This window comes from Anser anser (assembly GCF_964211835.1).
Source record: "Anser anser genome assembly, chromosome: Z".
NCBI classification, from domain to species: Eukaryota; Metazoa; Chordata; class Aves; order Anseriformes; family Anatidae; genus Anser; species Anser anser.
This window is the reverse complement of record NC_139723.1, coordinates 461,345-473,750: the sequence shown is the minus strand read 5'-3', so window position 1 is coordinate 473,750 and position 12,406 is coordinate 461,345. Positions and strand designations below refer to the sequence as shown.

Here is a 12,406-nt window from a genome sequence, read left to right as displayed (position 1 = left end):
TCCAGACCCAAGAATTGCTCGTAAAATATTCTAATAACATCATGGCCTTATGAAGACATGATATTGTTTTCAACATCCTACAGTCCAAGGAATAGAATGAACAGGTTACAGTGGTAAGTATTAGTTCAAACAAGTAAAACAATAAGTTTTATAACCCCACACCTCTACTTCAACATAACCCATCCTACTCTGTACCCAAACCATGAAAAAAGTTATTCAGATACAGAACTATCCTATCAGTCTAAAGCGAGACGTTACTGGACTTTAGCTGTCCAATCTTGATATGAAAGCAGAGCTTACCGGACAGCCTTTTTTTTTTTAAATTCTACTTCCCCATGGAACAGTAAGTTTCCTCTCTGAAAAGAGCGGCCAACAGAAGACAGCATTTTACCATCCTTTCTTTGTAATTTAGGACAGTGATACTTAATGCTTTTCACTTCAGCATAACTGAAGCATCTAGCTGTACCGAACAATTTAACTTGATGAACTTGTTTAAAATAGAGTTACACAGTGCAGAACACAGCAAGGGAGTAAGTTTCCCTAACCTTCTGGCACACTGTGCAAGGCCACATCTCTAAGAAAAGAAAACCCATTTATTACGGTTGGTAAGAGACCAAGGCTTAGAAGCACCAGAAATACAGCTTTGCCCCATTGTCCCTACTGTTACTGCAGCAAAGAGCAGGACCTATTCAGTGGGGCAGGTAAACCATAGATCCTGCTAGTTGGGTGATCAGTGCCAGGCTACTTCAAAATATGCAGAAATACCTTCTGTTATCCTTTATTACGCAGGGGTGACAACTCTGTAAAAATATCACTTGGAGTACAGAGAAATTTTGTTAGAAGGATCAATTTGGGCAAGTTTCCCTTTGATCAGAATACCTGAAGTAGACCCAAAAAACATGAGTTATCCACTCTTAGATGAAAGAATTTCCTTGTTGTGAAGGTGGGAACTTTGCAAGCGTTGCAGAACTACAGACGATCCCTCAGCTTTAGTAAGTACTAGCTAGTACTCACATGAAATGCTATTACATTTCCGCTTACGGGGCTTGAGCTATTTCCATCTCACAGAATTGCTTCCAATTTGATCCTCACAGCAGGGCACAATGGTCATTTTAAGCAAAGCAGAGGGGCACATAGGAAAAGCAAAGAAAGCAGAACAACCCAGCAGTAACAGGAAATGGCTTTCTGAAGCTAAGTTTTGTTCAGTAAAATACATAGCAGCAATATAACTCCCCGATTTTTCTCTGAAAGTTGCCTTGGTACATTCATACTTGTAGGGGAGACACAGCACAATCCCAGAAACTCTTTCATTACAACATATTGACTAACATTAATGACTGCTATCTCACTATCTAAGGGAATAGTGAAATTGCCTCTAAGTCTCACGAAACGGAGTATTACAATCGGCCGAGACCATTGAAAAAGAAAAAAGTATTTGGAGTGCAAAAAATATGAACACTTCCTTAAAACCTTCCACAGGAGCATACTTATAGAACTGTATTCCAATTTTAGACCATCAGTTAATTTCATCTGAAAGCATCTAGGAATGTCTACTAACACCCATTTACAGTTTCCCCAGCTGGGCAAGTTGGCTGTATGGGAGCTGAGTTGGAGTTCCTCTGATTCAAAAAATAATTAAGAATATAGACTGTGTCCAATACATGTCCTGCGCTAACAAGGCTGAACTAAACATCCAAAAAAAAAAAAAAGGAATGATCCTCCAGCAACTGTCTTAACAGATATAAGTCCAAAAAAGTCAGAAAAAGATAAACTCGGAAAGCAAAGAGCTCACTGGTCAGAAGAGCCAGAAAGACCACTTAGCAAAATGCCCTGGATAACAATAATGCAAAACAGGACAAGGCAGCTACATGCTTAGACTCTTCTGTGGATGCCTGTCCACTGACAGTCTTAAGTTTATTTAATGTAGTTGAACTTATTGTGCCACTCCGGTTTGTTATGCTAAACCGGAAGAATAGCTGGATTCTAGTTAGAGCGCCTAGACTGCTTCAGTACAAGAAAACTTGCGTCCCTGCAAAAAACTAAATGGTGTAAATGAAAAATCTGAGTAAGTGTAGATTTGGAGCTTGCTACCGGCCCCTGACATTATTTTTAGCTCTTCGTTTTCTAAGAAGAGTCTCTAACATTTGCAGGGAATCGTGCTGTCTCTACTTATGGGGATGGTTTTAGAACACAGATAAGCTGATTTGAAAAATAAAACAAACACACTCAAAACAAGTGGCTAAAGACAATTCTTTTAGCTCAGCTGCAGATTCTGTCTCTCATTGCATTTAGTGACTGGCAACAGAACCAGCTAATTGAGTTCATCATCAGAAAACAGTGTTGTTTGCGGTGTGATTTTTTTTTTTTAGGATTAGCTTCTCATTATATCAGCCAAAACAATCAAATGCCTCTACATTCTCTTAACTGCTCGATCCGACTCGAAGGAAGTGAACATGTGGCTAAGGGATGGCAGCTTCCCCAGTGACAACTTGGTAGCCTGCACTAAATGAACCTGAAACTATGTTTCCCTCTCCCACCCGCCTGGCAAAAGAAAAGGAATTATGGTGACAACCTCTTATATTCAGAGATGTCAGCAATAAGTGTCATTTACTGGACACTTATTCTGGCAGACTAAGTTTTGTTAGAGAGATTTTCTGACTTCAATAGCACCACATTCCTCCTGCAAATGGGAGTACAGATGACAAAGGAGAATGTGAAAAGTATGTAATGAAGCTTTCTCTCTCAGCCTGAAATTGATATATACACTTGATGGCAGTTAGCTACAATTCTTTAATATCAAAGATTCTTTAATATCAATAATTCTTTAATATCAATATTAAAGATTCCTCCTAAGGTATATGATACAAGTATTCACATTTGTAAAATGGTAAGTTTTTATTTAGCTGTAAGTGTTGAAGTGTAAGACAAGAGGAATTCTTTGTTTCTAGCAGCTCTGTTGTTCCTGTAAGTGCAGAATTTTTTTTCAAAGTATTTGCAAGGGGAAAAACCACAGTCATCTACTCAATGAAAGCATACTGTTTATGCATTTCTGGTTTGTAAGACAGAGACTATGTCAAGGGTGCTTCGTGTTAAGCTTTAAGAAGCTTTAACTGAAGTGATCTCTTCATGCCTCCCTGCGCTCATCAGCTCTACCTCCTCTTTAGCTTTCTAAGAAGCAGTAGCAGAAAATGAATAGCTGGAGAAACACGTGAATTACAGCTTCAATATTTCATGCTACTTTCTGTTAGAGAATCACAGAATGGTTGAGGTTGGAAGGGACTTCTGAAGGTCATCCAGTCCAACCCCCCTGCCAAGCAGGATCACCTAGAGCACATTGTGCAGGATGGCACCCAGGTAGGTTTTGAATATCTCCAGAGAAGGAGACTCTGCAACCTCTCTGGGCAACCTGTGCCAGTGCTCTGTCACCCTCACAGTAAAGAAGGGCCCTGTCATATTCAGGTAGTACTCCCTGTGCTTGTTCTTCCAGAGTAATTGGAAAGACCTGCCGGGTGTGCATTTTCAATGGCTTTAAGATTTCAAACGTACTGAGCTGCTTTTGAGAAGAGATGGTTCTGCTGTGATAAGTCCTGTGCAAAGTTACAGGCAAGAACTATGCCTTATATTAGACAATTAATAAGCTTTGCTATGCAACTAAGTACATATAGCAAGCTACTGACAACACTGTCAAACTTGTACAGCGAGAATTATCACCACTGTTTATACAGAGGCACAATACTACAAAAGTCTACTTAAGTAGTTTAAAATATTCAATCCTCACTATGACATTCGGTCCTTATTGTACTTGTTCCATCTACAAAGCTCAGAAGAATTACATGCATTTTTTCTTCCTTCATTTTCCTTAACTCTTACTCAGAGAATTGTTAATTTCAAGAATGTTTCACTAGATGCAAAAGCAGTGAAAAATAAGTTCTCCATCTCACTAGAAGTTTTATCTACTTCCACGAGTACAGTGTACCAGAACAATTTCATATTGCATAAAGATTTCAATAGGTTACGTCTTCAAAAAGTCCAAACCCTTCAATAGAAGGGACTTTTGTTTGCTTGTTTGTTTTTTATAATTATGAGCATATTCATTTAGTCCTAAAGGGTTATAAAAACCAATTAGTTCTATTTGCTAAGAATTTCTCATATAGTGACGGTACAATATCCTGACAGTATGACAATAGTGCAGTTCAACCTACGCGGCAATTTCACTGATCAGTTTTTCCTACATTATATGCAATACAGAGCCTAGAAATGTATTCAGATTCTTCACAGAGGGCAGGCTGTAGACCAGGTGAAGTCAAGTTAGCACAATATTCGGATTTGCTTGTGCTGATTTCATCATTTTTTTACTACACTGGTCAAGTTTTTCTTGCTAAATTGTGGTGCAGAGAGGTCACATTTTAGATTAAGCTAGCCCTTCACTCAGAAGAGCATGATAACAAGCTTAAAAATCTGCAATTAAGTTTCCAAGGCTCTAGAAGTTCCCTAGTGCACGCTACCTGGTAATTAAAACCAGAGGTCAACCAGACAGAATGACAACAGCAACAGTAGTACACCCCTATACTAGTGCTATCTCCAGCCCCTCAGTTAAAGTAGGTTTCAAAGTACTTTGAGCCAGACAACTAGAAAAAAGCAGAAGAATAAAGATCTGGCTCTTTTCTCTGCTATTATTAAATAATGCATGAAACCCATTAGGATTTAAAACTGCATGTCTCCTTTGCATCTCGATCAGAGTTTATTACGCTTTAAAGAAAAAAATGCCCTCTTTTTAAAAGGGCTTAAAATTAAAGAAAAGAATCCCTGTATAATGAAAGCTATATTCCTGTAAGTGTGCTGGGCATCAAACTTAAAAAGTTTTAATTCCAAGCAACTGAATGAAGTGTGCTACAGTTTGCTGCCTTAGCAACTGAAGAATCACTTTTTGATTTAGTTGAACCTCCCATCTTTCCTCCAAACTTGAAATCTTGTGCATGATAGGAAACCTATCCAGTCACTACTACAGAAAACTAATTAGGAATACTCAAATAATTTATACTTCACAGGCCAGAAGATACACGTTTAACGTCACCTCTTGTACTAGTACCGATTAAGGTTTAAATTCTGTGTTTGAACACTAAACAGGAACTCCAGAAAAAGCAAAAAAACAAGATTCAATGTTTCCAATGTTATACACCTGTAAGAGCGTTCTAAACAATGTGTTTATTTATAGCCTTGTTTTACTCCCATAGGTCAAATACTTAAAAGACTGGACTTCCAAAGACTGACACGACTCTGGCAGCATCATTTCCCGTTTGGAAGACAGCAGGTTGATATTTGTAGTATAATTATTTTTAGCAAGTGATGGAATCTTGAGATATATCAGGGAATTTCTATTAATTTTTATTAAGAACATTCTATATTGCAAAAGAACCTAAAAAGCTAGGAATTCATGCTTAATACCTTCCTGTGATACACAGAGCTTAAATCTTTTCAATGTGGAGAGATGACTGCTCAGGCAGAGATCTCTGTCCCTACTGTTGCTGTGAGTGCTACGCTATTGAGTAGGCTTGGAACAATGGAACCCAAGGCAGTTTAGAAGTTTTTGCCTATGAACTACCTACATTGCTTCCTTTTATTGATCCGGTGCTAAGCATTAAATAATTTTTCCCCTCCTTGTAAGACAGACCGAGACTACAGGACAATGAATGAATGTTCACTTGTATTAATACACTGTCACCGTACTGGAGACTTTAGAGTCTGATGATGAATACTTTTGAAAACATAATATATGCAATGAGTTAAGATCATATGGCTTGGCAGATCTGAAACAAATTGCAGTGACATCTTATATTCCTTCTATGTAATCTAGTTTGGCCTAGTTAGCAGAATTATGCAATTTTTACCACTTCAGAAGTTAGCCAGCTAGTGGTGTAATTATTATAAACTGAATAGAATGTTGAGATGATACAAAGCATACCAGATGGAGCTGTACCATCTACAGGAATAACCCACAGTTACTTACTCTGCCTCCCTTCCACTTTCAGTTTATAATAGCAACAACAATCTTAATGCCAACCGCTTCCCCAAGTTTACTGACTGACTAGGATTCTGACCCGAGACACATCGTGGACAGCGTTGGTGAGTCAGACATTAATCTCTTAGAAATGCAGTCAATGGATTGTTATTGCTTATAGTTAGTAAATCTAAATAGTACCCTTGTCGTGTCGTCTTCATCTCCACCACCTTATCAAAATATTTTTAGCCCTGTCCTTCTTACCATGGCTTATGACCTGTCAATCTGAGCAAAACATCGTGAAAAAATGCAGGCGATATATGGGAGACTGTGGTCCGACAGTGATGCAGAAGGGGGTTTGAACAAAGACTCATGCTACGGTGCCTTACTGCACTGCTTAACGGATTTGTTGTGTAGTTCAAATATAGGTGCTTTGCTCTAGGAGAAAAATAAGGATCAACATATTTTAATTATTTATCATTCAAGAATGAACATAATTTGCTAGATCTTGTATTCTGTTTACCTTGATTACTCAACCCCCCAAACAAAATATCCAACAAAAAACATCCTCATTTTCGCTAGAAAGTTTAAACTCGCTTCGAATTCAATGACCTATTCTCAGAGAAAAAAGTAGAAAAGGTGAGTTTTAGTCACACAGCATTCAGGGGAAGAAGAAATCAATATACATCACAGTGGAAGCATAGCTTTGTTGTTTAAATCTAAGAGGAACAGAAGAGACAGAGCTAGTCACCATTACCTTGGGCTTCTTCCAGTAATCCTGAGGTAGATATTCTACAGGAATGCTGGGGCCTTATGGCTTACAGCAATCCAGTAATGATATAAAAGGTGATCGGAAGTTAGATTAACACTGGGCCGTCTGAAGGCCTGTTCAAGAGGATTCCTCTTGAAAGCAGAAATTACATGGCACTCTGAGAAAGAAAAGTTGCGTAACAGCTTTGATATGTAAAGTTCAATGGTTTTCAAAGTACATTGCAGCGTACAATATTTACTTTAGTATGCTATTTAAGTAACCATCCTAGCTCTTCTAATAACCACAAAAACTAAAACAGCTATAAGCTTTAAACCTAAGATACTGTTAAACTGGTTCTTATTATATCGAAGTTTTTTAAACCTTTACCTTCAGAATATTTTACTGTAGCTTCTCTTTCTGGTCCTCTTCCCTACCGTCAGTTGATTTTGAGAATTCAGAGCAATTTCAGTTTGCATAGCATGTAAAGCTATTTAAATATCCATCTGTATTTCATAAAGAAGGCTATTCTAATCTTTTAAATGAAGAACACTTTAAAAAAAGTAGGCTGAGGACTTTGCAAGCATCTGAAGTGCATTTCAAATTATCCATATTCAAGCTTTTTTAAAAAACATTGTTAGGATTGGACTCCAGGTCAAACTCTTGTTGACAACTGAAAATTCTTCACATGGCAGACACGTACATCTTAAAAAACTACATCAGAATTCACTTTATCTTTGTAGTCATCTCTTGTAACTTCATTCCATTGCTTACAGGAAGCCTTTAAATACCTCAATTAGAATCGTAATATAAATGAAGCCAGCAACTTTCCAACTTCAGCTGAAATGATAAGGCTTATAAATATAGATACATAAAACAGCAAAAGCAAGTAAAAAGGGTGAAGAAAGTAGTCAAGAGAAATAATATGGATTTAAGTATTTAAGATAAAGAAGAAAACTAACAATCTTTACTGAGAAATTATTTCTAAAAACATGTAGAGCTAATTAACAGCTTTACCATACCAGCCAGCTTGCATTGCTATTTATTACAGAGCTCTTAAGCCTATTACAGAGCTCTTAAGATGCGGGTTACATTTTAGTCGGGATATCTAAGATGAAAAGAAGTGGCCATACTTAGAGATTACTTTTCCCTCAGCGGGAATAGAGGAAGTCTCATGTAACCATCTGAAGACTAAGAGCCACCTCAATCGACAATTAACTGAAGCTAGACACGACAAAAAAGCTTCAAGTGCAAAACTTGTCGTACACCCTCCATTATGCAGCTGTATAAAGTAATCCCAATGTTGAGCTCTTTACTCATATATTTACAGGAAGGTTGGCATTAAACCCAACATTAGTACTGCTCCTCTCGGCAATGCTTTTCTCTGCACACTACCCACGCTCTACAGATTAAGCCGTTGAAGCATCAAGCAGAAAAATCAGTTCTGCCATACTTTAAAAAAATTGAATTAAAAAAACAGGAACAAAACGGAAGCGATAACTCTACAAGGAGAGAAAATCAACGGAAGAGAACAAAAAAACATGAGGCACTGCAAAATTGAGTTATGGCTGTTATACTAATTTCAATATAAAAATAAAATTTGACCTGCAGACTATAGCCTGTGCTTTTATTACTGATCTTATTTTTCTATTAAAGCTCATAAAAAAAGAAATATGACATACCAACTTCACTCCAGTGGAAAGCGTTGGTACCACATGTTGTACAGTTGTATACCATGATATTTCTTGGTCTGGAGGGGAAAAAGACCAAAGAGCACATCAGAAGACAAAAAAACACACAAAACACATCAAAAGCCATATCTAAAGTTATCTTTGCCCTCACCATCATTTACATAAAGCAAAAGTTGTCAGCCTCACGTTAGGTTTTTTGCTTCCTGAATCCTTCCAGTATTTTAATCCATCTTTAACATCTGTATATATGATAGTTTATAATTATAACTATGTATATATATAAAACTGTGTGTATATATACATACATAAATGACAAAAAAACGTATATATTTTTCCCCAGAGAAGGCTTTGCCTACATTATTCTAAGTCATACTGATTGCACTGAGGCCCAGGAAAAAAAAATCAGGTATAGCTTATACAATAGTATCATAGGTGATGTCTTCCTCCTCATCGTCAAATGTTGGCCATTATCCTAAGTTACACTCTGCTGGACTAAAGCTGTTAAAACCTTAGAACCCTTTTGTCCTAGATGAATAGCAGGACACCGATCAGAAGTTCAACAGAAGACTGATTTATCAAAATGCACAGTACCATCACTTCAAAGTACTCAGTGCTTTCAATTGTCACTTGCTGTACCTATTAACTCCAGAATACTAGGCTGCAGCCAGTGTCATACTGACAATAACATCTACTGGAACAAGACCTCCTACTGCACCATTGGTAGCTCTCATTGTTCAAAGAATTCCTTTTCCTGCCTTAAAAGAGAAAAAAGACAAGACGCACCAGTAAAACACAAGAAGCTTTGCTGTCTCCAAAAGGAAGAAACATTTTTTCATTACTTACAGCAATGAAGAGGCCACTAGGTCCACTGAAGTTATCAATCCATCCCTATCACAAGCAGGTAGGAAGGAAAGGTTTTCGTGTAGTGAAGTCAACAGTTTAAAGTGAAAATTTGACAAGTTAACCCAGGAGAGCAATACTAATTTCCATGTGTCTAAATGAAGTTCTTCCATAGTAACTTGTTATATCATCAGATTTTGCTACAACTCAGACATGAGATCCACCTGTAGTTTCACTGGCCCCTCCAGGTGAGTAGCTAGCTTGTTATTTCTTAGCTAATAAACCGCAAAGTATTTCCTACATAAATACATTTTGTTGAAAATATTTCACTAGCTTATATCAACTCAGTTTAACAGTCAATAGCAAAACTGCTTATCTGTCTTTTGTGTTGTTTTTTTTTTTTTTTGAATTTTCAGATAGACATTTTCACTCAACTTCAATGCCAGTGTTTAAACATTACATACTTAATTAAAATTTATATACTTACTGTCTGACATATATGTATATTGTACCTACTCAAAAAGGCATGTGATGTTGATGTATTTTTAAGTGCTTAAGAAATATTCAGCGTTGAACTGGAAAAGCCGTTCCAGCGCTATCTCCCATACTGGAAGAAGCATATAGCATATATACTATACATCAATGTAACAGAGTTCATAAAGCTTCTGCCATCCCCTGCCTTGGCTGAAACAAGTGGAGTCCAAACAGTTTTACGTCCTGCAGACCCCAGTTTCATTAATGATACTATTCAGCTATTGACACACCAAAGCACCTCGAAGAGGGAAAACAGATGAAATTACCTTTCTTACTTCACGATTCTGTATAACTATTTTGTGTGTAAAATAGTATCTCCCATTGTGACAGATGTGTATTGTTCTATGCTTAGAAGTAATTTATCCCCTAAGCTTCCCACATACGAATGCTGTATTTGATATCTTTTGTATGAGAGTTGTTATTCAGAAGCAGTCAAGCCACAGCTTTAAGTTTAAAAGATTTTCCTCTATGAAGGTCACTACATACACAAGCTGTCAGTACGTGCTACAGTTTACAGGCGTGAGTCATGTGAAAACTCAACGTACAGGAAAAGGCTCCTTCCAGCTAGCACCAACAACAGATGGCCTTATAACGGCTATGTTTATTTTTGCAGCTTCTTGCTGTACTACATATTCGGCTAAGGCTTTTGCATAAGTGTAAGTGTTAGGCTTATCGCCAATCAGTTTAGGTGTAAGATCGTTCACCAGGCTGTTAGCGTAGCAACCACATAACCACCAAGTGATTATATGAAGGTGCTTTATTCAGCGCTGGAAGCCGGGGCAGGTGCCCAAATCTGGCTTCAAGTCCCGTTACTTCCCAGCCATTATTTATACATTCAACATTACATAAGGTATACATATTCATTACAGGTTGCAACATCAGCCTCGCATTCCATTCTAATTAGCTCCCCTCCCCTTTGCACATGCGTGGCGCACTCTGGTGGTCGTCCAGGTGGTCGTCCAGATGAAGTAAGGAGTCTTCCTCTCCGCTAAACTTTTTCACCTTTCTCACTCGACGTATGCTCCCTCCGCTCCTTGGTTCTGCTTCAACTCATTTCAGCATTTCCAGGCCCTTATCCAAGGTCAGGTTGTACCTGTTCCCTCCCAGGGTTCCCCTTCAACGATTCATTTAAATGTTCAGTGTACTCCCTAAGTTTCCAGTGTACATAGATTAATTGATAATGTAAGTACATTTGGCAATGCTTAATTATACTGTATGACCCATCACCTAAGAGACATTAATAAAACATCCATTCGATTCTCCCCAACACTAACATTTCCCCCCTTTGAAAATACTTCACTCATACCAAGAGCAAGTATTTTCATTACTATTAGGTTGAATCAGGTTAGTAGAGGTTAGTGAGTATAACTTGATATAGAGATTAGTAAGTATAATCTTAACGCATCTTCGTTAGTCTACTATCTTATTGATTCCTCTATGCCTGCTTGTTAACGCTAGTACTATAGGATGGGGGTGGAGTAAGTGGGATAGGGTGTTCTGGGTGATTCCCAGTAAGGACTCTCATTATTCGGCGATTCCATGCACTACTCCTAACTATTTCTCCTTTCACACACGAGAACATTACTCCCATTGCAGCGAATACAATTAACAGCAGCACAATGCTTTGTAGGAGAGACTTGAGCCATCCTTCCAGATGAAGGCCTAGTCCCTCAAAAGTTGCTCCCAACCAATTTTGCTCAGCTTCTTGCTTTTCTTCCTCTAGCTCGTGTTCCACATGAGCCAGTTGGGATATGTCATTTTCCACATCAGTAGTTACATTTGGAATATATACACAGCAATGATCAATTCTGCCTTTCAAATATCCACACACCCCATGCTCTTTTAACAAAAGCATGTCCAGAGCCATTCTGTTTTGCAGGGTCATTTTGGTTGTGGCCTGTAATTGTAAGTTTAAATCTTTGAACCCCTTCTTGGTTACCTTTGCCAACCTGTTTACCAGTAACATGTATATTCGGGTTCGGTTCAGGAGACTCATAAGGTTTTCCATACATGATTTCATAGGGACTTACTGACATCCCACTTCTAGGCTTTATTCTAATTCTTAGCAAGGCTATTGGTAAGGCCTGTGGCCGCTGTATCTTAGCTTCCTGACAGATTTTGATTAATTGTCCTTTTAAAGTTTGGTTCATCCTCTCTACCTGACCACTAGATTGAGGCCTCCATGGGGTATGTAAGTTCCAGGTAATTCCCAGTAACCTACTAACCTCCTTAACCACATTGGCAATGAAATGTGGTCCCCTGTCTGAAGAAATACCCAACGGTACACCAAATCTAGGGATTATTTCCCGTAGTAACCATTTTACCGTTGCCTTTGCTTGGTTGGTGCGACAGGGAAGGGCCTCCGGCCATCCTGAAAAAGTATCAACCCCTACCAACAGGTATTTATAACCTCTTGCTTTAGGCAGTTCCACAAAGTCTATTTGCCAGTAATCTCCAGGCTCTATCCCAGCTCTAGTTCTTCCCATCTCAGCATGTTTCCTTGCTACCGGATTATTCTTTAAGCAAAGCTCACATTTTGACATTACTGACTTTGCCATTGTTAACATGTGTACCGAGATGACACCTCGTTTCAAA

At 38.2% G+C, this 12,406-nt stretch overlaps 1 long non-coding RNA gene across 2 annotated transcripts; it reads right to left on the bottom strand.

Annotated features, from left to right (window-relative positions):
• Positions 1 to 9,962, bottom strand: LOC310889695. 2 transcript variants are annotated; one of them, XR_014576713.1, is made up of 3 exons: positions 9,074 to 9,962; positions 8,429 to 8,676; positions 1 to 77 (listed from the first exon to the last, which is right to left on the bottom strand). It is a non-coding gene; the product is annotated as an uncharacterized lncRNA (long non-coding RNA). The 2 variants fall into 2 exon arrangements; XR_014576714.1 differs by lacking the exon at positions 1 to 77 and adding an exon at positions 6,354 to 6,434 and having other exon boundaries at positions 9,074 to 9,961.
• Between the last annotated feature and the right edge of the window lie 2,444 nt (positions 9,963 to 12,406).